The sequence below is a fragment of the Eptesicus fuscus genome, chromosome 3, assembly GCF_027574615.1.
Source record: "Eptesicus fuscus isolate TK198812 chromosome 3, DD_ASM_mEF_20220401, whole genome shotgun sequence".
Lineage (NCBI taxonomy): Eukaryota > Metazoa > Chordata > Mammalia > Chiroptera > Vespertilionidae > Eptesicus > Eptesicus fuscus.
Genome location: NC_072475.1, coordinates 55,073,916 through 55,101,850, shown reverse-complemented (window position 1 = coordinate 55,101,850; position 27,935 = coordinate 55,073,916). Strand labels below are relative to the sequence as shown.

The 27,935-nt window shown below is 41.3% G+C and overlaps 1 protein-coding gene across 2 annotated transcripts in view; it reads right to left on the bottom strand.

The window, feature by feature from the left end:
• Positions 1–25,362, bottom strand: part of ZNF148 (zinc finger protein 148) — a 135,507-nt gene extending 110,145 nt beyond the window's left edge. For both annotated transcript variants that reach the window (XM_028131116.2, XM_008155505.3), the window contains exon 1: positions 25,194–25,362. The gene's annotated coding sequence lies outside the window, so the exon portion shown is untranslated. The remainder of the gene's footprint in view (positions 1–25,193) is intronic.
• Between the last annotated feature and the right edge of the window lie 2,573 nt (positions 25,363–27,935).

The window sequence follows — 27,935 nt, the reverse complement described above, 5'->3', positions numbered from 1 at the left end:
TCAGCAGGTGTGAGCAGCAGCTGCCAGCCCTGATAGCCTCTGAGGGCTTCTCCACCTCCCGCTGCTCCTGAGGGGCAATCGGGGCAGCAGCCGCCACTCGCACCCACTGACAGAGCAGAGCGATTGGGTCTGGCGCCAGCAGCGGGTGCAAGCAGAGCCGGCGCCATCAGCACATGGGAGCAGCAGTGGCGGGAGCAGGGCTGCCAGCAGACAGAGGACCAGGGGCTGCGGCGGTAGGGGCCGGGTGGGGGCACAGAGAATGGGCTGAGGCCCGCTCCTGTGCCCACCACAGCCTCACGGTCCACAGTTCCTTTCAAGGTGCAAGAATTCGTGCACTTCGGCCCCTAGTTCATTTAAGATAAAAACCCAGACTTTATAACCTCATTTTAATTAACTACATAACAAAATTCTATTTGTGTGATAGAGGCATAGTAAAATAGCATACATTGCCCTGGCCCAGTGGGTCAGTTGGAGCATCATCCCAAACACCAGCAGGTTGCAGGTTCGATTCCCGGTCAGGCCACATACCTATCTTGCGGGTTTGATCCCAGATTGGGCTGCCTGCTAGAGACATCTGTTTCTCTTTCTCTCCCCTTGCGCCACACCCCACTCCTCCCACCCCCCAGCCTTGCTTCCTCCCTCTCTAAAATCAATAAACATATCCTTAGGTGAGGACTAAAAAATAAAGGAAATAAAGAAAAGAAAATAGCATGCACCCTGGCACCCTCTTGAATTGCTTATAAATGACCTCCCAAAAACTTCCTAGGTGCCCAATATTGTGAATTATAATTGAAGCAAATATTTATATAATGCTTAAAACATTACAAAGCACATATGCATATACCATTATTTTCAAAGCTGAAATAACCCACTGGATGGAGTGCATGCACGTTCACAAAAATTAAGGATAGGACTAGATAGGATCGGATCGGATAGGATAGGATAGATTTGTTTTTCCCTGTCCCTCCTCACCAAACACAGCTATGAACCATGAAAATAACACAAGAGACAACCAAAGGAAAACTCTGAAAAGTGGTAAGAAGGCAGCAAACCAGTTTGGGAACGCAGGACTGGAGAAACAAAAGAATAGCAGGGTGCTTTTAACTCCCTACACCCAAAAGAAGGAAATCTAGACAGACACTTCCCAACCACCAATTTAGCAACTGAGGGCAGACTAGATAGTCACATTCTTCCCCCAAAATAAAGGGGAGTCCTGCAATAACAGGGGAGATCAACTGGAAGCCCAGCCAACAGCAAACACCAGGAAAAGCAATTCTTCCTTCCTCACCTGGTCTGAGACTCCTGTTTTCTCGTAGAGATACAGAGGCAAGTGGGCAAAACTGAAAGATCCAGCCAGAGTAAGCAACTCAGTTTGGGCCAAAACTATCCCCCCCTGACCAGAGATGCAGGGATAGGAAAGAATGTTCGAAAACAGTAGGATTCCACCACAATCCTCTCCTACTAGAGATACCCAAAGGCGAGCATGGGGAAATCCCTTTTGGTCCCTCCAGCGGCGGCAGCGGCAGCAAGGACCAGTGGGAGCCCAGCAGCATCCAATAAATCAAGATGACCATAAAGGCCCAGAAAATTAAACTGTCACTGGAACCACACAGCCCACAAAATTGGGCCAAGACCTGGATGCTAAACCTAAATTGGGAGACTGACTGGCTGCGAAACTTAAAAATATAAATAGGGCCTCCCGGTTGGCATGGCTCAGTGGTTGAGCATCAACCTATGAACCAAGAGGTCACAGTTCAATTCCAGGTCAGGGCACATGCCCAGGTTGCAGACTTGATCCTCAGTGGTGGGCAGGCAGGAGGCAGCTGATCGATTATTCTCATCATTGATGTTTCCATCTCTCCCTCTCCCTTCCCCTCTAAAATCAATAAAAATATTTTTAAATAATAAAATAAGTAAGTAAAAATGTAAATAGGGCCCAGAACCTTCTAAAATCCTATATAATAAAAGGGTAATATGTAAATGCAGAACAACTAAACTGCCCGCAGCCCCTCGCCCCAGCCGGCCCCACCCCTCATTGGTCCCCCACCTCAGCTGGCCCGCCCCTGATGGCCCCCATTGGAGCGGGCTGGCTGGACCCCACCAGTGCACAAATTTGTGCACCGGGCCTCTAGTAATAGATAAAACAGAAATGACCCTCAAACTTATGAGTGAGAAAAGATAATCAACTAAGGCCAACACAGAGATGAATCAGATTTTGGAATTAGCTAACAAAAATTTTAAAGCAAACATAATAAAAATGTTCCAGTAATCAATTATAAATTTTCCTGAAGCAAGTGAAAAATATATATATATATGCCTAAGCAACTGTTACAACTGGACGACAGGACGACCGGCTGGTAGCTATGACATGCACTGACAAGCAGGGGGCAGACGCTCAATGCAGTTGCTGCCCCCTGGTGGTCAGTGCGCTCTCACAACCAATCTCCCGGGGTGGCCAACCTCCCGCGGTCCCTCCACCTGGCCAGCCGGCCCCAATTGGCCCCAATCACTGGCCAGGCCGAGGGACCCCACCCGTGCACAAATTTGTGCACCAGGCCTCTAATGAAAAAGAAGCAAAAGGAAACTACATAACTAAAAAATACAATATAGTAGTCACCCCATTATTTGTGAGGAATACTATTATGTCCCAAGACAATGCCTGAAATCATCCTAATGAAGAGGGAATATGCAAATTGACCATCACACCATCACAAATATGGCGGTGCCCACAGCGGAGGCAGGGGTTTCCGTAACACAAGATGGCTGCACCCACAGCGGAGGCCAAGTTCCCATAACAAGCCTTAACAAGCAATAAGTCAGTCAGAGAAAGACAAATACCATATGTTTTCACTTATATTTGGAATCTGAAGGACAATTTAAATGAACAAAACAGAAAGAGAGAGAACAGACTGAGAGTTGCTAGAGGGGAGGGAGTTTTGGGGATTGAATGAAAAAGATAAAGGGATTAAATTAAGTAAAGATTGGTAGTTACAAAATAATCATAGGGATATAAAATGCAGCATAGGAAATATAGTCAATAATCTTTTTAATATGTTTATATTAATTTCAGAGGAAGGGAGAGGGAGAGACAGAAACAGCAATGATGAGATGAGCTGCCTCCCACCCCCCCCCCACCCCCACCCCCACCGAGGACAGAACCTGCAACCCTGGTATGTGCCCTGATCAGAAATTGAACCACAACCTCCTGGCTCAACTACTGAGCCACTATATACCTATTAGAACACCTAAAATAATAACTATATATGGTGCCAGGTGGGTACTGAAAATACTGGGGGAGGGGACACGTTGTATAGTATGATTGTCTAACCACTATGCAGTACACCTGAAATTAATACAAAATAATATTGAATGTAAACTGCAATATTTTTTAAAAAGGAAAAACTTTTAAAGAGTACCAAGAATACACAATAGGGAAAGGATAGGCTTTTCAACAAATGATGCTGAGAAAACTGGATATCCACATGCAAAACAATGAAAATGGACCCTTACCTTATACCATGTACAAAAATAAACTCAAAATAGATTAAAGACTTGAACATGAGGCTTAAAACTATAAAACTCCTAAAAGAAAACCTAAGGGGAAAAGACTAATGACACTGGTCTTGGCAATGATTTATTAGACATGACTCAACAATTCCACTCATAGGTATATATCCAAGAGAACTAAAAATAAATGTTCACATAAAAACTTGCACATGAATGTTCATACCAGCATTATTTACAATAGCCAAAAAGTGTAAACAACCCACATCAGTCAACTGATGGATAAATAAAATGTAGAAGTAGGTATATCCATACAATAGAATTTATTCAGCAATAAAAAGGAGTGAACCCCTGACACATGCTACATCGCGCAACATTATGCTAAATGAAAGAAGCCAGATATTGTTATGATTCCATTAAAATGAAATGTTCAGAGCAGGCAAATTCATAGAGACAGAAAGTAAATTAATCGTTGCCAGTGGTTAGGACAAAGGGAGAATGGGAGTGACTGTTAACGGATACAGAGTTTCTTTTTAGGGTAACGAAAATGTTCTAAAATTGATTATGGTGATGGCTGCACAACTCTGTGAGTACCCTAAAATTTTTTGAAATGGGTAAGTTGTATAATACCTAAGTTGTAGCTCAATCAAGCTATTTAAGAAAAACTACATGATGCCTAGAATTTGCTTCAAAACAATATGGAAGATCTCAATAAATGGAGAGACATTCTGTGGTCATAAATTTAAAATCTCTATACAGTGCCCATTAGCAAATGAGTGGATTAAAAAACTTTGGTACATAAACAAAATGGAATACTACACTGGTGTAAAAAAGAAAGAACTCTTACCATTTGCAACAGCATGGATGGAAGTGGAGAGCATTATGCTAAGTGAAATAAGCCAGTAGGAGAAAGATAAATATCACATGATCTCACTCATTTGTGGACTATAATGAACAACATAAACTGATAAACAAAAATAGATCCAGAGACACAGAAGCACTGAACAGACCGTCCAACCTTAGAGGGAAGGGAGGGGGAGAGAGATCAACCATAGGACTTGTATGCATGCATATAAGCATAACCAAAGGACACAGACAGTAGTGGAGTGAGGGCATGTGTGGGGTGGGGGGGCGGGGGGGGAGTGGCAGGGGAGAGGTCAATGGGGGAAAAAAGAGACATATGTAATACTTTAAACAATAAGGAATTTAAATTAAAAATAAATAAATAAAAGTTTTTTAAAAATCTCTATACAGTAAGGAAAGACTCCCCAAATTATATTTTAGGTTTATTCTATTCCTATCAAAATCCTAGCAAGATATTTTTTTGTGGACATAGACGAAATTATTCTAAAAGTTACATGAAGAAAGAAACTATAATCGCAAAAGCAATCTTAACAGAGTTGGAGGAATACTTTACCTGATATTAAGACCTACTATACACTTATAATAATCAAGACAGTATGGTACTGACAGATAAATACACAGATCAATGAACAAAATACAGAACCCCAAAATAGACCACCACAAATATTCCCAAATGATTTTTTACATTGGGCAAAAACAATTCAATGGAGGAAGAATAGTCCTTTCAACAAATAGTGCTGAAACAATTAAACATCCATAAGCAAAAAAAAACAAAACACCAAACACAACTTTTTCCGAAGATGGCGCCAAAAGTGAGAAAGGAAACCCCTACCCTTCCCAAAGCCTAAGCCAAAGCCAAGGCTTTGGAGGCAAAGAAAGCAATGCTGACAGGCACCCACAGCCACACAAAAACGATCCGCACTACGCTGAACCACACCGGCTGGGCTGACAAAGGTCCTTAAAGAACTCTCAAAATCTGACCGCCAGAAACATCTTTTAATCTGATCACCTGATTTGAGAATGAGCAAAAGACATAAACAGAAAATAAATACATATAAAGATGCTCAATATGATTAGCCTTTAGGGAGATGCAAATTAAAACTGTAAGATATCACTATATACCTATTAGAACAGCTAAAATAATAAATAGCAATAATAACAAAATGCTAACAAGGATGAAGAAAAAGTAGATCTTTCACCCGTTGCTGATGAGAACGTAAAATGGTACAAACTGGAAGACAGTTTGGAAGTTTCTTATAAAACTGAACATGCCCTTGCCATACAACCCAGGAAGTTCACTCTTTACCTCAGAGAATTATACACAAAATCCTGTGCATAAATGTTCAAAACCACTTTATTCTTAATAGCAAAATACTGAATAATACCAAAAGTCCTTCAACAGGTGAATGGTTAAACAAAGTATATATTAACATATACCATTATATGCTGTTCTTGAAAGAATAAACCTATAGAGATAGAAAGTTATCAGGGGACAGGGAGAGGGTTTGGGTTGGGATGCGACTATAAAGGGGTAGCTCGAGGGATTTTCTTTATGGTAATGGAATAGTTCTGTTCTCTTTGCTGTGGTGGCAGTTACATAATTTTATATAAGGGAGAAAACTGCATAAAACTATACACCCACAAATAAATTTAGGTTTTCAAAAATGGTAAAACTGAGTAAGTTTAGTTAACAGTGATGTGCCAGTATCAATTTCCTGGTTTTGATGTCTTACTAGAGCATTATAAGATGTAACCACTGGGGGAAAGCTGGATAAAGGATATATAGGACTATACTAGTTTTGCAGCTTCTTGTGAGTCCATATTGTTTCAAAATAAAGTTGAAAAGAAAATGAGAGGGGAGAAAAGAGGTGTAGGTACAGGCATACCTCAGAGATATTGCAGATTTGGCTCCTGACCACCACAATAAAGTGAGTTGTAATCTTTTTGCTGGTAGAGGGTCTGGCCTTCAATGTGTTAAAAATGCAACATTGCCCAGCCAGTGTAATTCAGTGGTTAAACATCGACCTATAAACCAGGAAGTCACAGTTTGATTCCAGGTTAGGGCACATGCCGGGGTTTGGGTTTCGATCTCGGGGGGGGGGGGGCAGGGGTCGAACTTTCTCATTGATGTTTCTATCTCTCTCTTCCTTTCCCTTCCTCTCTGAAATCAATAAAAATGTATTTTTAAAAACTGCAACATCTACGAAGCACAATAAAGCACAGTAAAACGAGGTATGCCTGTACTTATAAAATGAGACTGTCCATTAATTGCTAACTCTTGAAGTTAGGTCATAGATATACAGAGATTAATAATACTACTCTATTTTTCATCTATTTAATTTTTTTCCATAATAAAAGGTTTAATGAAAATATAAGAAAGCCATATATCAAAATATTAATAGTACCTTCTCCAGTTGATTTTTACTTTTGCTAATATGCATTTTAAATTTTTTCTATAAAATAAATTTATTATACAAAACAATTTTTAAAGAAATCTTTGCTCATATGGTCTTTTGTCCTCATTGTCTTACTTATATTTTTAAAAAACAGCACTACAGAAAAAGAATTTTAACATAGAAAGAACCCCATTTATATTTATTCCTGACAATACACAGCTTTATTTAAAAATATTTTATCTAAATACGTAATTTATATTTCACCCAGTTACATTTCACCTGAAAGTTCCATTAGTTTTTCTAAAATTAGCCAAAACACTTGCTAGAATAGATTTACAATCAGCACAATAATTCACTATTATTGTGATCTTCATATTACAGATTGCATGTTTAAATTCAAGAAACCATAAGACATTTAACAAGTCCAGTTGGTTTTGCAATTGCAATGTTGCCTAAGATACCATTCATTATTAACTTTAAATTTTGTTTTAAAATTGTATGTGCTATTTTCCATTTTTCACATTTTTTTAAAAGCAGATGCTGAAAAGTTCAACACATGTGAATCTGAAAAAGTAACAATAATTCATTGAATACTGAGATTCACACAATGTAATTCTACTTTTATTTGGTTACTTTATTTTAATATCAAGCAAAATGGTACAATATTATTTCCCTCAGTAATTATTTAAGTTAATTTTAATTAAATAAGTTAAAATTATTTATTATAGACATAACAAGAGACCTGACTCTGAAACATAACAAAAGACCTGAGCTCTGAATTATCTGTGGAATCTTGGGTAAGTCAGAATCTCTCTGAAAGTCCATTTCCTAATCTACATACTGAAAGGGTTATACTTGTTAATCTTCCAACTCCAAAATCCTATGTCATGAAGCTCTAAAATATACTTAATAAGCTTTGACCCATGATCACACTGACATCTTTGGAAAAACATTTATAACAGATGTGTCACAGAAATGTCATTATAATTATTATAATTATAAAATAACAATTATATATTTATTTATTTATATTATTATAACTTTATAAAATGATTTATATATATTTAAATTATTTAGTAGAATATTATTCTCAACATATTAGATCAGGGTTTCTCAACATCTACACTACTGACATTCTGCACTGGAAAATTCTTTGTTGTGGGGGCTATCATGTCCATTGTAGGATGTTTAGCATCTACCTACTATATACCAAGTAGAATCCTCCAGTGCAACCAAAAATGTCTTCAGATATTGGTGGAGACCTCTGGTATTGGATTTTAAAATCTGAGGGTTCTTTGGAGATGGAAAGAAAGAAGAAGATTGTTTTGTTTTTGCGGTATAGGGAAAAGGGCATTAGAAAGGCTAGGAATGAAGAAAACAAAAAGGTTCAATTACAACTCATACCAGGATACAAAGAAAAGGTACTTTTTTGTATAAGGCTTACTGAAAGCATGTTAATAAAACATTGTTGTATAAAAAAAACACATTGTTGTATAGATCTAATACAGTAAGTAACAAGAATGAGACTAATAGTATACATATAAAGCTGAGATTATCCACAGGTATACCATCCTCAATAAAGAGCATCCTCAATAAAGCCAACGTGTTTTTTTTTACCAGAGATTATTGAAGTTAACATAATTATTCTTCTCCTTACCATTTGAGAGGAGGCTAAACATTCTCAAGTTACCTGCTGTTCTCTAACCAGTGAGAATACCCACATGAAAAACACATTCACCAATACAAAAAGCATCTATCTGTTTTAATCAAGTGTAAATGGGCTACAAATGCCATAAAAAGTAACACTGAGGAATATCCTCAAGTCCTTTATGTATTGGCCAAAGACATTCAGTGTGGAGAAACTACATTTAATTGTTACAACAGAAAATTAAATGTTCACACATCCCTTTTTTGGCTCTTTAATACTCACTATAAAACCAACTCAGTCATTATTTTCCACCAAACAGACAAATACCCAGTTTCCTTAGTCTATTCTTGGATAGGTCACCAGACTGGGAATAAGAGACCCAGTCTATTCCCAGCTGCAAAACAGACTGGTAATCTCAAACAAATTATTCACTCAGGTTAAGGTTCTATACCCATATCATGCTGACAATACTGACAATCTGCCCAGAAACATGCACTGAGAAACCCAGGACTTCCTCCTACACCCAAAGGACAACTGCAAACGTATTTTTAGATTTATTAAATCTAAAAATCTGAATAGCATTTTATTTATAGCAACATTTAACATACTTGAAATTTCAAAACTGTGTGGTGCCTTTACCATTGCTCTCTATTAAATTAGTAAGAAATGCTTTTTTTAAAATACCATGCCCGATTTTGCAAAACTCTATATGTAAACTACACAAATCGTGATTATTATGTAAAACCAAAAATAAGAGCTGTTTTTAACTCAAGCTCTCGGGAGGGGTTTAACTCTATCTAGCGTTCGGTATCCCGCACAAGCAGTGCTTTCCTGGCGCTGGAAGAAGTGCTTCACAAAGTCTGGGAAGGAAAGGTCTGCCCCGTCGTCTAAATCGGGAAGGGCCTCGGGGCTGTCCTGACCACGGAACAGGCAGATTTTACTGGCGCAGCCAAAGTGCGGAGACCTGCGCACATTTTTTTGCTCTTCGTATCACGTACAAACTGTCTACCAGACCAAGTTACCCCTCTGAGCTTTCCGCACACCAAACTGTAAACACAATGCGGTCCCACAGAAGACTGGGGGGAGGCGGGAAAGGAGGTGCCAACAGAGGTTCGGCGGCCGCCGGCAGGCAGACACTGGTTCGGCGGAGAAGCCACTCACAAAGTTTGCCATCTGGCTGCGAGAAAGGGAGCCGAGAGGGCCTGCCGCCGCCGCGGACCCCAAGACCCGTGTCAGGGAGGCCCCCCCGCCGCCGACGCCCGGGCCGGGCTGCCCCCCGCGCAGGAAAAGCCCTGACTTCTCCGCGCTCCCCGCCGCCTCCCAGCACACGCGCTCACTCACACGCGCGCGCACACACACACACACCACACACACCACACACACGCACACACACGCACACATGCATACACCACACACACACATACATGCATACACACATACACACACATACATACATACACACACACACACACGCACACACACACACACACACGGAAGCCGGCGCTCAGGAAAGCCCCTCCCCCGCCCCCACCTCGCGCCCCCGGGCCGGCTCACTTACCGGAGCGCCCCCGGAGGAGCCGCGGGTGCCTGAATCGCGGCAGCCCGCCGCCCACCGCGGCTCCTCTCGGCCGAGCTCGCGGGCGGTGCCGGCGGCGGCGGCGTGGCGGCTCCGGGCCCACCACCGCGCGGCTGCGGCTCCGGCTCCGGCTCCGGCTCCGGAGCGCCGCTGCTCCGCCAGCAGACAAGCCGAGCGCCGGGCAAAATCCGGCCCGCGCGGCTGCGGATCGGGCGCGGGCTCCCAAAGCCCAGGGAACAGAAGGGCTCCCTATCTGCCTGGTTTCTTCAGAAACAAAATCATAATGCATAATTACCCTGGGTAAAACCCCCCTTTCCTCACTGAACTACTCACCAACATAGAATCCAACACAGCACTCCTTACAGCAAGAAATCTTTCAGTAGCCTCTTACCCCGAAGCTTTCCTCTTACTCTTACTTCTCCACACCTTCATTTACTCATGTTAGTTTGCCCTTGCCTTCCAGTTTTTAACCTAAGAACTGCATTTTCCCAAAAGAATCATCTTCCCTAAACCGTCTTTCCAATTTTACTCTTTTGAACTTACTTTTCTACGTAACAAGCTTCCTCATAGATTCCTTCTATCTCCCATTTACCTATTCAAAACCTCTTCACAACTTTTATAATTTTTATCAGCTCCTATCAAATAATTCATAAATAACTTTCTCAAACGCTGCATTTTTCTGTCCGGTCCTTCATTCCCTGACACTCCATTTAACACCCAAATTGCCCTCAAATTTTGTGAATCTACTTCAGAGAGGCTACCACAGTCACTGAAAAAATCCATTTCCTAAGCATACCCTCAATTAATTTGACAATGATCTTTCCAAATATTCTCTACCAATTCATTTGAACCACTCATAACTCAAGACCACCATCCCATTTCCCTAAAAACTAATTACAGAACCTAGTCAAATGAACACATTACCTCAACCATTGTATGTAACCACACATGCAGGTGTGTATGTGTTGACAAGCACACATGTACAGGACCCATACTACACCTTTACCTCATCTTTTTTTTCTTCCATTGTCTCATTTCCAGATACCCGACCCCTAACCTGTTAAGTTAACTTACCTATATTAAATTAATATAATTATCACTTAAATATTCTCCATTTCTACCATAATCATTCCCAACACCTTCCTTAAGATATCATTAGTCTAACCCAAACAATCCACTCAAATATTCAGAACATACCTCCCTCCTCTCCAAGGCCCAGCTATGTTTGAAACTAGTCCTAGAAACAATTCTAGACGAAATCAAGGAGGTTACAGCAAAGACTGAGTAGGGCAAAGTGACATCCCGTGGCCCTCTTAGGTTTGTCAAAGCTCTGGATCCCCACGGGCCTTTCATTATTAAATTTGGAGGGTCAGAAAGTGTACTTTGCTCAGAGGTTGAAAGAGTTAGTCAATCATGTGAGGCATATAATGCAAACACAAAGGGTATGAAGCATACAGCAGTGGTATCTTCATGGTTTAAGTGTCAGTTGCCAGGACCACAGCAAGGCACTGATAGAGAATCTCAAAAACCACAGTTTGGTAAGCAATCACTTGCGAGTCAAATCTTTGATAGTACAAGGGGAAAATTGACAGAAGATGAAGTCTGACATAAATGAATACTACTACAGAGCTGGACAAACAAAAGTTTGAGAGCAGCCCTAACCGGTTTGGCTCAGTGGATAGAGCGTCGGCCTGCGGACTGAAAGGTCCCAGGTTCGATTCCAGTCAAGGGCATGTCCCTTGGTTGCAGGCACATCCCCAGTGGGGGGTGTGCAGGAGGCAGCTGATCGATGTTTCTCTCTCATCGATGTTTCTGACTCTCTATCCCTCTCCCTTCCTCTCCGTAAAAAATCAATAAAATATATTTAAAAAAAGAAAAAAGTTTGAGAGCAGAAACAAAAGCCAAAGAATATGAGATCTTATCTAGGTCTTAAACATCATCAATGGAAAATGATGAAGGTTTCAAGCCCTTAAATATTCAAGACTTAAAAGCAAAACGAAACAAAAATAAAAGCAGTGTTTCCGTTTTAGCCACATTTTGTTTTTGGAACTGCAAGACAGCTCCTTTTGAGATATTCAATAAATGATAAATAACTAGAAATAAGACAAGAAAGCATTTCTATAAAACTGTATAACTGGGAGTCTCCCATATCCAAGTAATAAATGAAATGAGAACAAAGAGCAAACCAGCCTTATAACACTAAGGAATATGAGATAAAGTCATTTAGACAAAAAAGAAAAAAAAACTATAGAAGCTATTTTAGACCCATTAGGACACCTACTTCCTACCATCCACCCCATTCTTTCCACTTTTTACCTGAAACTCTTTACATATACAAATTACCACCACACAATTTTTTGCAAACAAATTTGATGTGGTTTTGAGGCACTCAAGTAGAGATCAAAGATCTCAATGTCTCTATCATTTATGCTATTTCTTTTAAAGCATGCATGATATACTATCATTTTTATAACATCGTGGGTGGCAAGGAGTCCTTATTTTGCATGGAGAAGAAATAGGCTCCTGGCATTAGTTATTTCCTAAGTAGCATTGTTTTCTCCATACTTTTTCTGCTACAAGCCACTCACACTTCTCTTCATCTTACTCTTATTCCTATTCAGGTCAACTCCAACCTCCTCATTCATTTCTGTACTATCCATTTACTAGCTTTATCAGCTTGTCCATGTTCTTTGTCAACAAATTACTCCATGTTTTTTGCCTTTCATACTAGCACACCTTTACCTCATCTTTTTTTATTTTCTTTCACTGTCTCATTTCTAATCTACAAATCTCTCAGTTGAATTTATACCAGTACATTACATAGCAACATGTGAATGGTTATGATTTTGAAGTATAATTTATTAATAAATTTAAAGAACTAGTGAATGTAATATATCCATCTATCTCCATCCCAATGCCACTGCAATTCAGATCACTATCATCTCTTGCTTGGACTGTTGTGACTACTTCCTCATTTTATCTCAAACTTGGCTTTTCCTGGAAAATTTGCTTTTCTCAGGGCTTAGATATATACATTCTCCTACTCCTACAGTTTATTAAAGGAACAACTGCTTCCCCAGGGACACTCCCACTGTTCTCAATCACTAAAAAATCTCCTTGCAATTCACATTACTCACTTAAACCATCCCATCTGCAACATCACCAAGCGCCACAATACCCTCCCATCTTCCTTCCCCAAAGATTTCAATTCTACTTTGTCCCAGATTCAGCCATTATTCTCAGTGACTTCAAAAACAATGCTGAAGAACTTTCTACACCAAGCATGTCAAACTCAAAGGCTAACACGGGCCAAATAAACAAGGTTTAAGTTTATGTGGGCTGCAAAAAAACAAAAGCTTCAATTTTCATAGAAATGTGGGATTATTTAGATAGAGACATGCTGAATACAAAGGGCTGAAATAAAGGAGTAATCATTAACATAAAATAATAGAACATTTTAATAAAAATTAGTATTTTTTCTTGAACATTAACTTACCAGACACTGAATAACTGCACAAATTAATAAGCTTAGCGCAAATAAACCTATTTTTCTTTTTCTCCGAAAGCAAAGTATTTCCTGTTGCGCACACCAAACAAGTCAGTACAAGACTAATGATGTGGCAATCGGCGGCTAAAATATTCGCTGCTAGTATTAGTGGGGAGAAATGGTGTGCCTGCGCGTAAGGTGCATAAGGGAAATGAATGCAACACAATTATAGTAATCAGTCATTAGCAAACGTTATAGTTTGTTACTAATAATTATGTATAACAGGATACCGTAAAATTTAAGTTATGAAATTTTTATTACATTATTTCTTACATACAGTTATATTGGCTGGGTCGCAAAAATATTCGTTGTGGGCCTCAAGTTTGACATGTTTGTTCTACACCCTTACCTTCCTCAAATCCTAAAACCTTCATCTATACCTCACCCACACATATGTATACTGAAAAGAGGTCATCAATTGGAAGTACTGTACCACTAGGATTATAACTTCAGAAGCCCTTTCTTTTTTTAATAACTACTTTTTTCTAGTTCTATGCCTGCTCTTCACCTCCTTTTAGCTGCACTTGTCTTTCTACACAATTTAAACCTGTCCATCAGCCATTTTAATACTGCCCTCTCCAGAATATCATGACCTTCCATTATATTTGCCACGTATCTCCCCAATAATAGACAATCTTCACCGTCTATTTTCTCCACACCCACCCACACAGAGAACTATGAAATCTTTTACAACTCTCATCTCACTGATTAACCCAAATTATTTTTTTGTGTGTTTTTGTTAATCCTCACCTGAGGGTATATTTTTTCCATTGCTTTTTTTAGAGAGAGTGGAAGGGAAGGGGGAGGGGGGGGAGAGACAGAGAAAAACATCCATGTAAGAGAGACAGGTCAATTGGTTGCCCCCCCTCACGCACCCTGACCAGGGGTGGGGAGCAAACCCACAATCCAGGTATGTACCCTGGACCAAGAATCAAACCCATGAACCTTTGGTGCTCAGGCCAACATTCTAACTGAATCACACCGGCCAGGGCTTCAAATCGTGTGTTTTTTATCTAAATACTTAATCCCATTAAACAATGTATTTCATGGAATTCCCTCAAACCACACCTTCTCCGCCTGTAATCAATCCTCTTTACAGCTTCTAAAAAATTCTGTATCTTCATCCACTTGTTACTTCTTGCCTCCAGTTTTGGAAAAGAAATTGTTCCTACTTCTTAAAATGAACTTAATACAATTCCTACAGTCAATTCTTCCATATTAACCCAATCCATTCAGTCTTTTACCCCCATGCATTCTGGCCTCTGAACTGTTCTCTTGAAGACACTCCTCCTCCCCCACCCCCCCCAAAAAAAAAAAAATTCCATGTACCAAATCCTATGACGCACCACACAAGTCCTTATCCTCTCTTTGGCAATGACACCTGAACTACCTTTGGTTTTTGTCACTGTTCCATATGTTTCTTCTCTGGTCTCTCTAGTTGCTTCCTCTGTCTCGAATGAGCCCAAACAGTGAATGTGGATATTTTCCCAAGTTCAGTCCTGGAGCTTTCTCTAATTCTCTCCCCATCACGGTCTCATCTCTAACCACTGCTTCTACATTTCCATTCTTCATATAATTCTCTTCCCAGAGCTCCCAAAATAGTCATTAAACCATCACCCTCTACTAATCTAATTTATTCCTGAGCAATTAGAATATAATGGTTTCTTTTTAACTAGATTCTTCATTTATTGCTTCAAGTAACATTTCAATTATCAGTCCAAATAATTTCATAGCCATCAGCACCCTACCAAATCCAGAATTAGTAGCTTCAACTATCAACTCTATATACATATTCCCAAATCTCTATTGGACCTCTTTCCTCAACTGAGTCCAGTATTTTTAATTCTAGCTAGATTCCCCTTGGATACTTCCACTGGAGTATCACACACTGCTTAATGTGTCTTAAAACTAAAGTAGCCATTCTTTCGCACCAAAATAGTTCTGCTAACTGATCCAATAATTTCTGTTAATGGCATCACCATTCTCACAGTCATCCATGTTAAAAGCCCTAGAATTTAACATAACTTTTCTTGTCCACTTTTTCTCCAGTTTCTCAAAAGCCCATACATATGTTGTTCAATTCTTTCTTTGAAGTATTTCTTATGTCTATCCCTTTCCTTTTATTCCCACCATTACCATTCCAATTTAGACTCTCAATACTTCACACTTTTGTCCTAGCCTTCTAACTCTGTCTGCTAGTCACTAGGTTCTCTCCATTGCAAAACAAAAACAGGTCACATTACTATTCTTGAACCCACCTTATTTCCCCACTCAAAAATCAGCAAAGAGGGACATCAGTAATACTCTCAACAATAAAGATTTTTAAAAAATAAACGAAAACCCAGCAATGGTCCCCCATTGCATACGAGTCAAGTTAAAACTCCTTAGACTTCCAAAAAATAGAAATTACTCAGTTGTCCAACAATTATGGAACAGGTAAATAGACTATGGTATCTATATATATAAAAGGCTAATATGCAAAGTGTCCCCTAGAGAGTTCAACCAGGAGACCGGGAGTTTGATCACTCGCTATGACGTGCGCTCACCACCAGGGGGCGGTGCAGAAAGAAGGCCCCGGCTGGCAGCCAGAAGGCCCGATCAGTCCTGATCACTGGCCAGGCCTAGGGACCCTACCCATGCACAAATTTCGTGCACCAGGCCTCTAGTATTCATATAATGGAATCCAATAGAGCAATGAAAAAGAATGAACTACTGCTATACACACCCTAAATGAATCTCTCAGACATGTTGAGCACAAGAAACTTCTACAGAGATGTATGATTCCACTTACATGAAATGCAAAAACTCACAAGGCTACTCTGTTATGATAGAGGTATTAATAGTTACTTTTGGTTGGAGGAGACATCAACTTAAGGAAGGCTTCTAACATGTGGAAATATTCTATATATTGAACTCAGCAGTGGTTACACATCATTGTATACCTAAAAAAATTCATTAACCTGTATCTTTGAGATCTGAGTACTTTATGTAAGTTATATCTCAAAAATATTTTTAAAGCCAGTTTAGTCTGAATTTTTAGATGTTTCAACTACTTTACAGTTTTATTTCCCTCCATTCATCAACATGAGCCCTAAATTCCAGTTAATTTAGGCCACCAACTTCTAAACATATTCAGAACTTTCTTGTCACTCATATCACTCCTTCTTCTTAGAATGCCAACTTTCACCATCTTGCCTACTACAATCCTATTTATCCTTCAAGGTCTAAGCTACATACTAATTCCTCCACAAAATTGAACCTGCCACAGTACCTCTGTCATAAGACAGACGTGTGCACATTTTTTCCCTGGATAAACTCCCAAAGAACATAAACTGCATGATATATAAATACTAGAGGCCCGGTGCACGAATTCGTCCATAGGTAGGGTCCCTTGGCCTGGCCTGCGGGTTCAGGCCAAAACTGGCTCTCTGACATCCCTCAAGGGGTCCCAGATTGCGAGAGGACGCAGGCCAGGCCAAGGGACCCCACTGGTGCACAATCAGGCCAGGGAGAGAAACGGGAGGTTGGCCAGCTGGGGAGGAACCGTGGGAGGGCTCCAGGGCATGTCCAGCCTGTCTCGCTCAGTCCCGATTGGCCAGACACCAGCAGCAAGCTAACCGACTGGTTGGAGCATCTGCCCCTGGTGGTCAGTGCACATCATAGCAACTGGTCTATGAGTCAACTGCCCCCTGGTGGTCAGTGCACATCATAGCAACTGGTCAACCGGTTGACTGCCCCCTGGTGGTCAGTGCACGGCATAGCAAGCGGTTGAGCAGCCTTAGCATATTATGCTTTGATTGGTTGAACGGACGCCCGGACACTTAGCATATTAGGCGTTTATTATATAGACTGTATCCTTCACACTGCCTGCCATAGAATCTTGCCCACAGTGAGCATACGAAAATATTCCCTGAATGAATAAATTCTGCAGTTCATCCAAAGCACTCTTCAATATAACCCTACCTTCTCAAACCCATCCATCACTGTCTCCACTCACAATTTATTCCTCAGTTTACATATTTAATTATTCAACAAATAATTGAAACTGTAACTACTTACTCTAATGTACCCCACTAAACTACCTAAAAATGCAATTCAATTTTAGCTGCTGCCTTTTGAATCTTTCCACAACTCTAAATTTCCAGTCATCTTCCCCTTTTCTCTCCATCTAATCACATCCCACCTCCTCATTTCTAATCCTGCTGCTATCAAACTAATTTGAGTCCCTCTTAGTTTCTCCAGTAGCCTCCTAACTAAGCTTCTCACCTCCAATCTTACTGTACCACCACACTGCCCCCAATCTATCCTGTATGGTCCAGATATTGTCAGATTAAGTCATCTAATATACAGTCCTTGATTCAATTCTCAAAAAAGTTCAATATCTATACTTTATATGTTAACATACTTTAATCCTCAAACCCTTGCCAGAAGGTATAATGATTATCAATTTCCTGATGAGAAAACTGAGTCTCAGAAAAGCAATCTCTCCATAATCATAGCATGGGTAAACAGAAGGGCCAATACTGAAACCCAGCTTCTGTTTGCTTACTAAGAACAACACTACATCATATCAAATACAAACTAGCTTAGCTTTCAAGGCCATCCATTTTCTACCCAACCCCCAAATAACTCTCTTTCTACCTTATATCATAGTATGCCCTGTTCATGAACTCTATGTTCCAAACTACAGGTGATCAATTATTTAGTTAGTACTGAAATCAGTTTAATGAGTGACAGCCATCTTTTTATCTTCTTAGTCAAACAGAATAGAAAACATCTGAGTACATCCAACATGGTAAGGACTGTTATTCTTACTGAAACATTTTGTTTTATACATACACACAAACATTCATACATGCATATATTTGGTGAAGATGTAACATGCATTTCTTATTGTAGGCCATAATAAATAAATAAAAATTAACTCTCACTATTCTCCATACATCCTTGGCTCCTCACCTCCAAACCTTTGATTTTGCTAATCCCTCAGGTTGGAACGCTCTCTTTCCAGTAATTTCTGCCAGTCAGGGTCCTATTATCCCTTCCAAGACTAGCTAAAATACCACTTCCATGCCACTAAATGCAGTCCCAGGTTTTCCCTTAGTCAAGTGTTTTTTACTCCCTTTTACTTCGGTAACATTCAGTATTTTTCTTTTGACACATTTGTGGTCCTACTGTAGTTATTTGTGCAGAAGTCCAGCTCCCTATTAGAATATAAATCCCATAGGATTTATTCCTGACTGCATCCAACAATGCTTTTGCATATAAGAAATGCGCATAGTCTACGGACTAAAGAAAACTCATTCATCCCTAGCTGGTTTGGCTCAGTAGATAAAGCATCGGCCCATGGACTGAAGGGTCCCAGGTTCGATTCCAAGGGTCCCAGGTTCAATTCCAAGGGTCCCAGGTTCAATTCCCGTCAAGGGCACGTGCCTTGGTTGCAGGTTCCCCCGCCCAGGAGGCAACCAATTGATATGTCTCTCTCACATCAATGTTTCTCTCTGTCTCTCCCTCTCCCTTCCACTCTCTCCAAAAAGCAATGGAAAAATATCCTTGAGTGAGGATTAACACACACACACACACACACACACACACACACACACACACAAAAAAAAAAAACAAAAAAAACCCTCATCCAATCATTTTCTGAAACCTCAATTATAAATCTACATAATTTCTACTACATTCTGACTTCTGTTATTCTTCAAATAGTCTTACCATCTTCATCCCCAAAACAGGCATTTCAAACAATCCTCTTTCCCTTCAATCTTCTCTTGCTTTCCTCTAAACATAACCTATTATATATTAATAATTTTCTTCTTTCAGAATCATACTTTCTATCAGATAACACCTCTCTTTCTCCATCTACTTATCTTTCACTTTATTCCTAGTTTTCTAACATCCATAATGATAGACCTTATAGTCTTCAAACAGATTTTTCTTTCATTTTCTCTTCAGTAGACTTTTCAATCCATGTACATAGAAGGGTCGGCAAAAGTAGGTTAACAGTTGTGAGACTGCAAAACAGTTTATTCTTGTATTATTTGTTTGTATTATTTGTCTTATTGTTATTATTTCATATCCTTACTTATGATTTATCTTTTAGGTAATGATGGCTGGTAATTTACTTTTGCCCACCCCTGTATATTTGTCAGCCCCAATAAATAAATTGAAACAAACAGAAAACATATAGATCATTTAGAGCTCCAAATTTATCTCAGATTCTTTCTTATTCATGGAGCATGTGTCTACTGGACATATGCCCTCAATTATATCTATTCTCTGTAATTCAGAAAGCAGGGTTGAGAAAAGCATTCAGGAAAATGCTAGAATAACAGAGCCACGCTGACTCAGGCTCTTCACTCACAATGAGCAATTTGTGGGGTCCAGGCTCAAAAAAAGGAAAAACTAAAAGTTATACTAGACATAGATGGAAATAGACACACACACACACACACACACACACACACACACACACACACACGTAGTCACAGAGTGCTCAAAATCTATCCAGCAAAGGTGGATTTGAAAAGGAACAAATCAGTAGGACTAGCTAAAATGAAACAGGCAGAAAGCATTCAGACAAAAATAGATCAGGACTCTAGGTTCACTCTAGGCTGCAAGAGAAATTTGGAGCAATTTAGTTCCTTTCCTGAGATCCCTAAGGAATTCTTTCAAATATCTAGCTGAAGTACGGTATATTGAAATCATTTCCCCAAACCTTAGCCAATATTTATTTCTCCATTCTCTGAACTCCTGAAGCACTTATTGTCTGTAAAACTCATCTTGGAACTTAATCATAAACTACCTTGTTCACAGTAATGAAACTATTAACAAACATACCCAAAATTTATTTACATATTAAAATCAGTGGAGTCCTCTTTAAAGTATTTAACTTAGGAGGTTATTTACTCATCTATTCATTGCATCCAATCACCTGATGCATTTAAGCAATATCCTCTCGTGCCTAAACTACATGTGTACTGTCACCATTGTTCAAAATATTTCCGACTTCCTCTTTAGGAGTGTTTTCCAACGTCAGTTAAATAAGTCAACCAAAAAAAATCACTGCCATTTCTGTGACTCAGTGAATTTAAACCAAAACTACTCTTTATTCACTCTACTTGATATCAACAGATGTTCAGCATTTCTAAAAATCTTTAAAACTGAAAAGATTTATCACCACTAAAACTGTTCAGAATAACATGATGTCTGTGTTATTTGTCATCGTGCCATCCTGGAGGGGTTATGAACTCCTAGACAACAGGGACCAGGTTTTACTCCCCTGTATAGGCTCCCGCCCCCAACAGCACACAATAACTACTCAATAAACAGGCAAACTGTGTATAATGCGCTAAGAGGCTCAGAAAAGGTGTTCCAAAAAAGCTCTGAACACTACTCTGGAAATGACTACCAATATACAAAAATTCTCATCACAGGTATACTTCTAGTATTTGTTTTATTAAAAATAAATTTTCTGAAATCTTGCACTGTTCCTATATTAATTCAAACTGTCTTTCTCTCCCCTAAAAGAATATAAGTATTACCAATTCCTTGAGGGAAGAAATTTCATCTAACATATTATTATCTTAAAAATTAATTAAATAAAATCAGACAAGATTCTTAAAACAGCTAAAAATCTCTAAGCAGTAATTTAGGCCTGAGGTAAGAAAATTCAAATTAAACCAGCCCCAAACTCTAGACCAGATTTACTCAGATTAAACTAGTCTCAAATTAGACTAGAACCTTTGGTCCCATCACTTCAATGTTTTGGCAGAATTGTTACAGCTCCATTCTAATCCATTCTGTCTTCTCCCCTTAAATCTAAAGGCTTTCCCCAGTAATATATCCTCCCTCCCCCTCTCTCTCTCTCCCTCTCTTTCTCCCTCCCTCTCCCTCTCTCTCTCACACACACACCACCACCACCACCACCACCACACACATTTTGTCTGCAATACCACCATATTGCTCAGCAATTTTACACATTTCCACTATATCACTAAAGCAGTGAACACTATCAGTCATTCAACAGGTATTTTATTAAGCAGTTAAGAAGCAAACTGTTGTGAGGGTCCCCAGAAATTAAAGTAAATCTCAGCTCTAGAGGAGATTACAATTAAGCCACCATTTCCCAAACAAAGAGAATAATTCCATAAACAAAGAGAAAATTTAGCACTATATAATCTACATGTGAATACTGTTTTTATCCAGAATAAGAGAGATCTCAAGAGGTGGGGTTACTTAAACAAGACTTCCTAAAACGGGAGCAAGATCTTTCTATTCTCCCCATCTCAGTCACACTGACTTGGTAATGTTGCACCTCATACACAAATTCCAAAAACCAGTACTTTATGAATCTATCCTAATATACAAGCAACATACCATTTTTCGCCATATTAGCAACATGTTCATGGCTTAAGTATGCTAATTTCCTTATAACTTCCACAAATCTCAGGCTAACCATTGTAATTTAAATCTCCCTCACATCAACTATATCCAAATGTCCTCAGAATTCTTGACCCTTTCTACACCCTCCCACAAAATTAGCACCACCTCCTTCATACCCGGTCCCTCCTCCTCCCTTTTTTCACATTTCCCCATCCCTCCATCCATAAAAATGAAACACATATCCACGCCAATCCTTCCTTCCTGAAAAAGTAAGAATTGCTGTAAAAGCCTGGAAAGAACAATTAGGAGTCATCTTAATCCATTCCCAGATTCCCCACACTCAAACTCTCCACAAGACAAAAAATACTACTTCGAAACTTACCTGGTAACTAATTCCAAGATGAACTATCACTGCCAACCAACTCCTCATCTCTAACCAGCAACCCTGATGCTGCAAAGATGCTGTTTCTGCAGCCTACTCTTTCTTACAGGTCCATCCACCAAACCTCCCTTTATCATCTCACCCAGTATGTCCAGTCTAATTTTAAATGCTTTCTCTTTAAGCATATCAAAGATATAAAAACATAGAATAAAAAAGTTTAAATAGTAACTATCAAAGGTTGGAAAGGAGAAGCAGGAAGGGGATGAATGCCAGTGACACAAATCCTTTCCATTCATAGTGAGAAGTCTTTTCACTACTTCATAATGTCATTTTAATCAATCAAGAAATAATAGTACATGGGGATTATTTTTGGACCTTGTGAGAAGCATGATATAAACTACCAAAATTAATGCTTAGAAATAGTAGACTGGAAAGTGGAACTGCAATTGAACAAGTGAGACAGGGCTATTGCTTTTCATTATAAGCTCCCTCAGTATAATTTTATTTTTAAATTATATACATGTATAATTCCATATACTTTAAAAAGGGGAGAAAAACAATAATGACATATTACTATATTTAAGTCCATAAACTTACAAAAATTTTTAAAAATGATAACACGGAAGGGAAAAAAAGCAGACCCTCTCATACTCTGACAGTAAAAATGTAAAATATTGAAGCATCCTACAGGAATATATAGTGTACTGACATAGAGTTTTCCAAATTTTAAAAAATAATCTGGATTTATTTCTGTAAGAAAATTTAATAAAAGCCCCTCTCCACTCTAATGCTAAATTATCATCCTCCTTTAGAGATAACAGTTGTTAAATGAATGATTGAATTTTTCCATCCCTCTCCCAAATTTCTTTCTATCTTCCCCATTAATCCCTCCACCCTCTACTTCCATAAAAGAATTTTTCATACTATCCTCTCCTCAGCTGAATTAATATTATAATGTAGTGTGTATACAAATCTTTCTTAACAACCAATTTTCAGGTGAATAAAGCTTTAAGAGTATGGTTCTAGCCCCAGGCGGCATGTGTCAGTGGCTGAGTGTCAACCTATGAACCAGGAGGTTAGGGTTCAACTCCTGGTTAGGGCACATGCCTGGGTTGTGAGTTCGATCCCATGTGGGGTGTGCAGGAGGCACCCAATCGATTAATGATTCTCTCTCACCACTGATGTTTCTTTCTCTCTCTCTCTCTCCCGTCTCTCTGAAATCAATAAAAATGTATTTTTTTTTTTAAAGAATATGGTTCTAGCCGAGAGGTCCCCTCTTAAAATCTGGTGTGGTTGTGAATTGAGCAAAATGCATTAGGTCTTGGTTCATTTCCTGATATAAAAATGCTCATACTCCCTCCAACCCGGATTTAGAATTATCCAGTCTCTTCAGGTTCCCCTAGACCTCAAGGCAACCAGCCCTGACCTTGCAACTTAAGACCACAACAGATATTCTAGATCCTCCGTTCTGCTGGCCCACACTCTGTAGGCTGGTGCATTTTCTTCAATAACACCATGCCTTAGTAAGAGTATACATTCAGGAACTGTGAATGGTAAAAGTTCCCCCATCTGCCCCAGAGTTATGGAACCAATCCAGTCAATTATACTAATTGGAGCTACAAATGGAGCCTCCGAAGGGCCACCATGCATGGAATCCCCCCCACCATTACTTATAACCTTGTGTACTGCGATCCAGGCTGAATAATAGGGCACTAGTTCTCGGGGAACAGTTAAGCTGGGCCGAAAACCGCCAAGTCAAGTAATTTCCATTCCAGCATTTGCCGGAATAGTGTTCACCCAGCCTCTGGTAAGGGGCAATACTTCAAATTTGCTAAAATACAAATTCCATGACCTAGAGAATACCTGCGGGCCAGGTGTTTGCTGAAGATCTGTTTCAGAGATCCTCACATTCACTGGTGCATGTCTAACATGTCTCAGACCCAACTACAGACGAAGGTGTAATTCTCAGTGACCCCAACCGCTGCCGGGAGCCACACTTACCAGATGTCACCTAATGAAGAGCCCAAACAGGTTCGGAACTAGGCCATCCGGGCCCATCTGGAATCACTCCTTAGTCCTTGGCCCCACATTTATTAATTCTACCATATCTGTCTATTCTATCAGGCGTTCTCTACATATTCTCTAATTTTAGCACTCCCTCTTGCTTCAAACGCTATTCTTTCTATTCACGGAAACTCCTTCTATTCCCTCTTTCCTTTCCTTAGAAATGCTTCGGGTTTTTTTCCATAACGAAATACCTAATATATCTGCACAATGAACACCCCCCCACACCCTCTCCACCCAACCCTCAAGACTTCTCCACAGCCATCGCCTGCATTCCTCCACCTATTCTTCGCCCCGGCCTCTCTCCCCGTACACACTCCCACTAGGTTTCCTGCAACGATTCCCTTTTCTCCAACCCCTGCCCTTCCCTTCTCCCAAAGAACATTCGGGCAGCAACAGTGGCTGAGGCCTGCGGTGCATAAAGCACTGCACCAGGCACGGTGCACAGAGCCCCGGTGTCTCCCTGGCCTTTTCCCTCCCACGCCGAGCACCCTCCGGCCTCCCCGTGCAAACACTCCACCTTCTCCCCTACCTCCGACACCCCCCTCAGGCCTCGGAGGCCGCCGGCTCGCCCCTGCCACCCCCGTCATTATCCTTCCTCAACCCCCCCAACCCACCATCCGCGCCCTGCTTCCTCCCGTCCCCCCCAGCCTGCTCCAGCGTCTCCCCCGGCCTCAGCCGGTCCCCGGGCCACCCCGAGCCTCGCCACGGCTCGCTCCCCCCCGGGGTCAGGCCATTACCGCCGCGCGCTCCCCCCCGCGCGCCGCCCCCTCCCCCTCCCCCGCCCTCCCCCGGGCCCGGGCCTGCCAGGCCGAGCGCTTTACCGCGGGCGGGCGCCGAATCGCGCGGTCACCGACTGCAGACGGCAGCAGCTCCAACCTTTCTAGGGACCTTGAGAAGAGGGGAAGGGGGGAGGGGGGGAGAACTTTTGCTGTAGCAGCTTCGGCAACTGCTCCCACCCCTGCGCCTTTCTCCTCTTCCTCCCCCTCCTCCTCCTCCTCCTCCTCTTCCTCCTTCTCTTCCTCCTCCCAGAGCAGTAGAGACGCAGACATGCCGCGGCTAGAGCGCCGCCGCGGTCGCCGCCGCTGCCGGCGCGGTGCATTGTGGGAAGCCCAGCACACGGGAAGCGCCGCGCGGCACCAGCTCCCTCTGGTCCCGGGACCCGGCTGGGAAGACCCAGCAGCGTGGCTTCGATTCCGGCGCCTGCGTGTCACCCGCCCAGCGTGGCCGGGGAGGCTGGTCCCCGCTGCGGGTCCCCGGGCTGCGTCTGGGAGCAGAGCCGTTTGAAAAAGATCGGGAACTGGGGGAGTCTCTTCAAGTGGATGTCCGCCTTCAGCCCTCATCAGTGCCTAGCGTGCTGAGAAGCGGGGGGCTCGGGGGTCGTGTGTTCCAGGCCCGGGGAAGAAAAAGGGGAAAGGGGCGCAGATGAAAGGTCATCTGCCAGGGTTCCTTAGCTTTTTCCTCTCTTTCGCAGCCCCCTCCGCTCCACCTTCATTCGTTATCCTCCACCACCCCAGATGCCACCTTTTCCGGAAGCGGCAGCCCCGCGCCCTTGAAGGGAGCAAACCCCGTTGGTGTCTGCAAACAGATGCAGGGTGTGAGCACAAAGATTAAGAGATACGGCCCTGGACCTATTTGCGCAAGGTCTGACATGGTATTTTCCGCTCAACTTCACCTGGGGCCCAAAACTTCCCCGTCTCTCTGGCAAGCCCTTGGTAATGCTAGAGTTGCACAAGTATGTCTCAATCCTTGGAGGCCCTTTAAGTGACCTTAGCCAAATTGTGAGCTCCGTAATGGTGCCTTCATTCAACATTTATTAGGCACCCTGAGGTGCCTGTGCTTACTGGATGGTTTACCATTACTCATCTTTATGTCCCCACCCCAGCACAAGGTCATCCGCGTGACAAAAAAAAGATGGTTAGTGAATGTCGAGGGATTATGAGTATCGGCCACTTACCAGGGGAAGAAACTCCTTAACTGTTTCTTTAAAATAGTGTGAAGATTTATTTAGTATCTGCAATACCTAACCTCTGAGGGGAGAGGGAAAGGATAGGCATTAAACTATCTGTATAACCGTTTCTGGAATTCCTCCCTTGTCCACACCCACCTTTCCACCCCTTGGCAACTGAGTGTTCATTTGAATGGTGCTTTGTGGCAAAATTCCAAACTCTGGCACTGTGCACTTGTGATGGCACTGAGTTAGATTAGTGTCTGCAAGGTTAACGTACCCCCAGGCACCAACCTTAGTAAACGGTGAGGCCTATTTAGAAATAGCTGAGGCCCAGAGGTTCAACTTAATCTAGACACAGGTAACCAAGAAGAACAACGATAAGCCACAGCTCCACAATCAACTCTCCAATGTGCTTTCTCCATTAAAATATAGATATTCCAATGAAATGACAGTGCATATTCTGAATGCTAATTGCAACGAAACAGTGATTCAAGCTAGAGCAAGAGAGTTATCTGGAAGACAGCCTTCTGGCAACTTCTAGCATCTGCAGTGGCATCAAATTCAGAGGTTAAAATGAAAAGCACCTCTGGCAGCAAAGAAGCAGGCTCTGAATATTAGGTAACAGGAAAACTAATAACTGAAAAGGATTGAAGGCCTGGAGATTATACCCAGTGGGCTAAGGTTGGTTGGTTTGCCATTAGGAATAGATCTAGTTCTGTGCTCAGCACCATAACTAAGAAACAATAGAGAAACAACTGTCTAACATGAGCTGAATAAAGAACACTATATTTAAAAAAAAAAAAAACACTACAGTGCCCAGGGCCCCGGGTTCGATTCTGGTCAAGGGCATGTACCTTGGTTGCAGGCTTCATCCATCCCCAGGCTCCATCTCTGGCCCTCGGGGGAGGGGCAGTGTGTTGGGAGGCAACCAATTTATGGATGTTTCTGTCCCTTCCCCTCCCTTCCACTCTCTAAAAATCAATGGAAAAATATCCTTGGGTGAGGATTAATAACAACAACAACAAAACATGTTTATGGGTCAGATTCAGCCTACATCCACCCATCTGTCTTACCTGCCTCGGCCTAACCCAGAGAGGGCTGGCACCACTGCTTTGATGGCGGGATGTCAGGGTCTCCCAGAGCCTCTTTTCCCTCCTCTGGCTCTGGAATGGGTTCTCTTCTGTTTGGGCCCTCTGGCTTCTTTATAAGAGGAATGTACATCCATCTCTTGTCCCCAAAGATTTCACCAGATCTTCAGCACCTTCTGTACTAACCATCTTTCAAGCATCCTGGACCTCTCAAGCTCAGGAGTTTGTGAAAGTACTGTCTTCTGTCCCCATGTGTTGCCTGCAGCATGAGCCATTTGTCAAGTCTGGTTCTACCTTAAGGAGAAACTTGGTCTCCTTTTGCAAAGCTCCAAATTCATAGCCTTGTCAGAGATTGGCCCACAGGAGCCTGCCTCCACATCTTGTCATTTCTACTGGGCCCAGGAGAAAAATGGCTTTTCCTGTTCCAATGGGCCATCTTTCCCTGGGACACCTGCCCCGCGTTCCTGCTTCAGATCTGAAGGGCACTTCCAGATCATTGATATATTCTCACATTCATGACCAAGCTA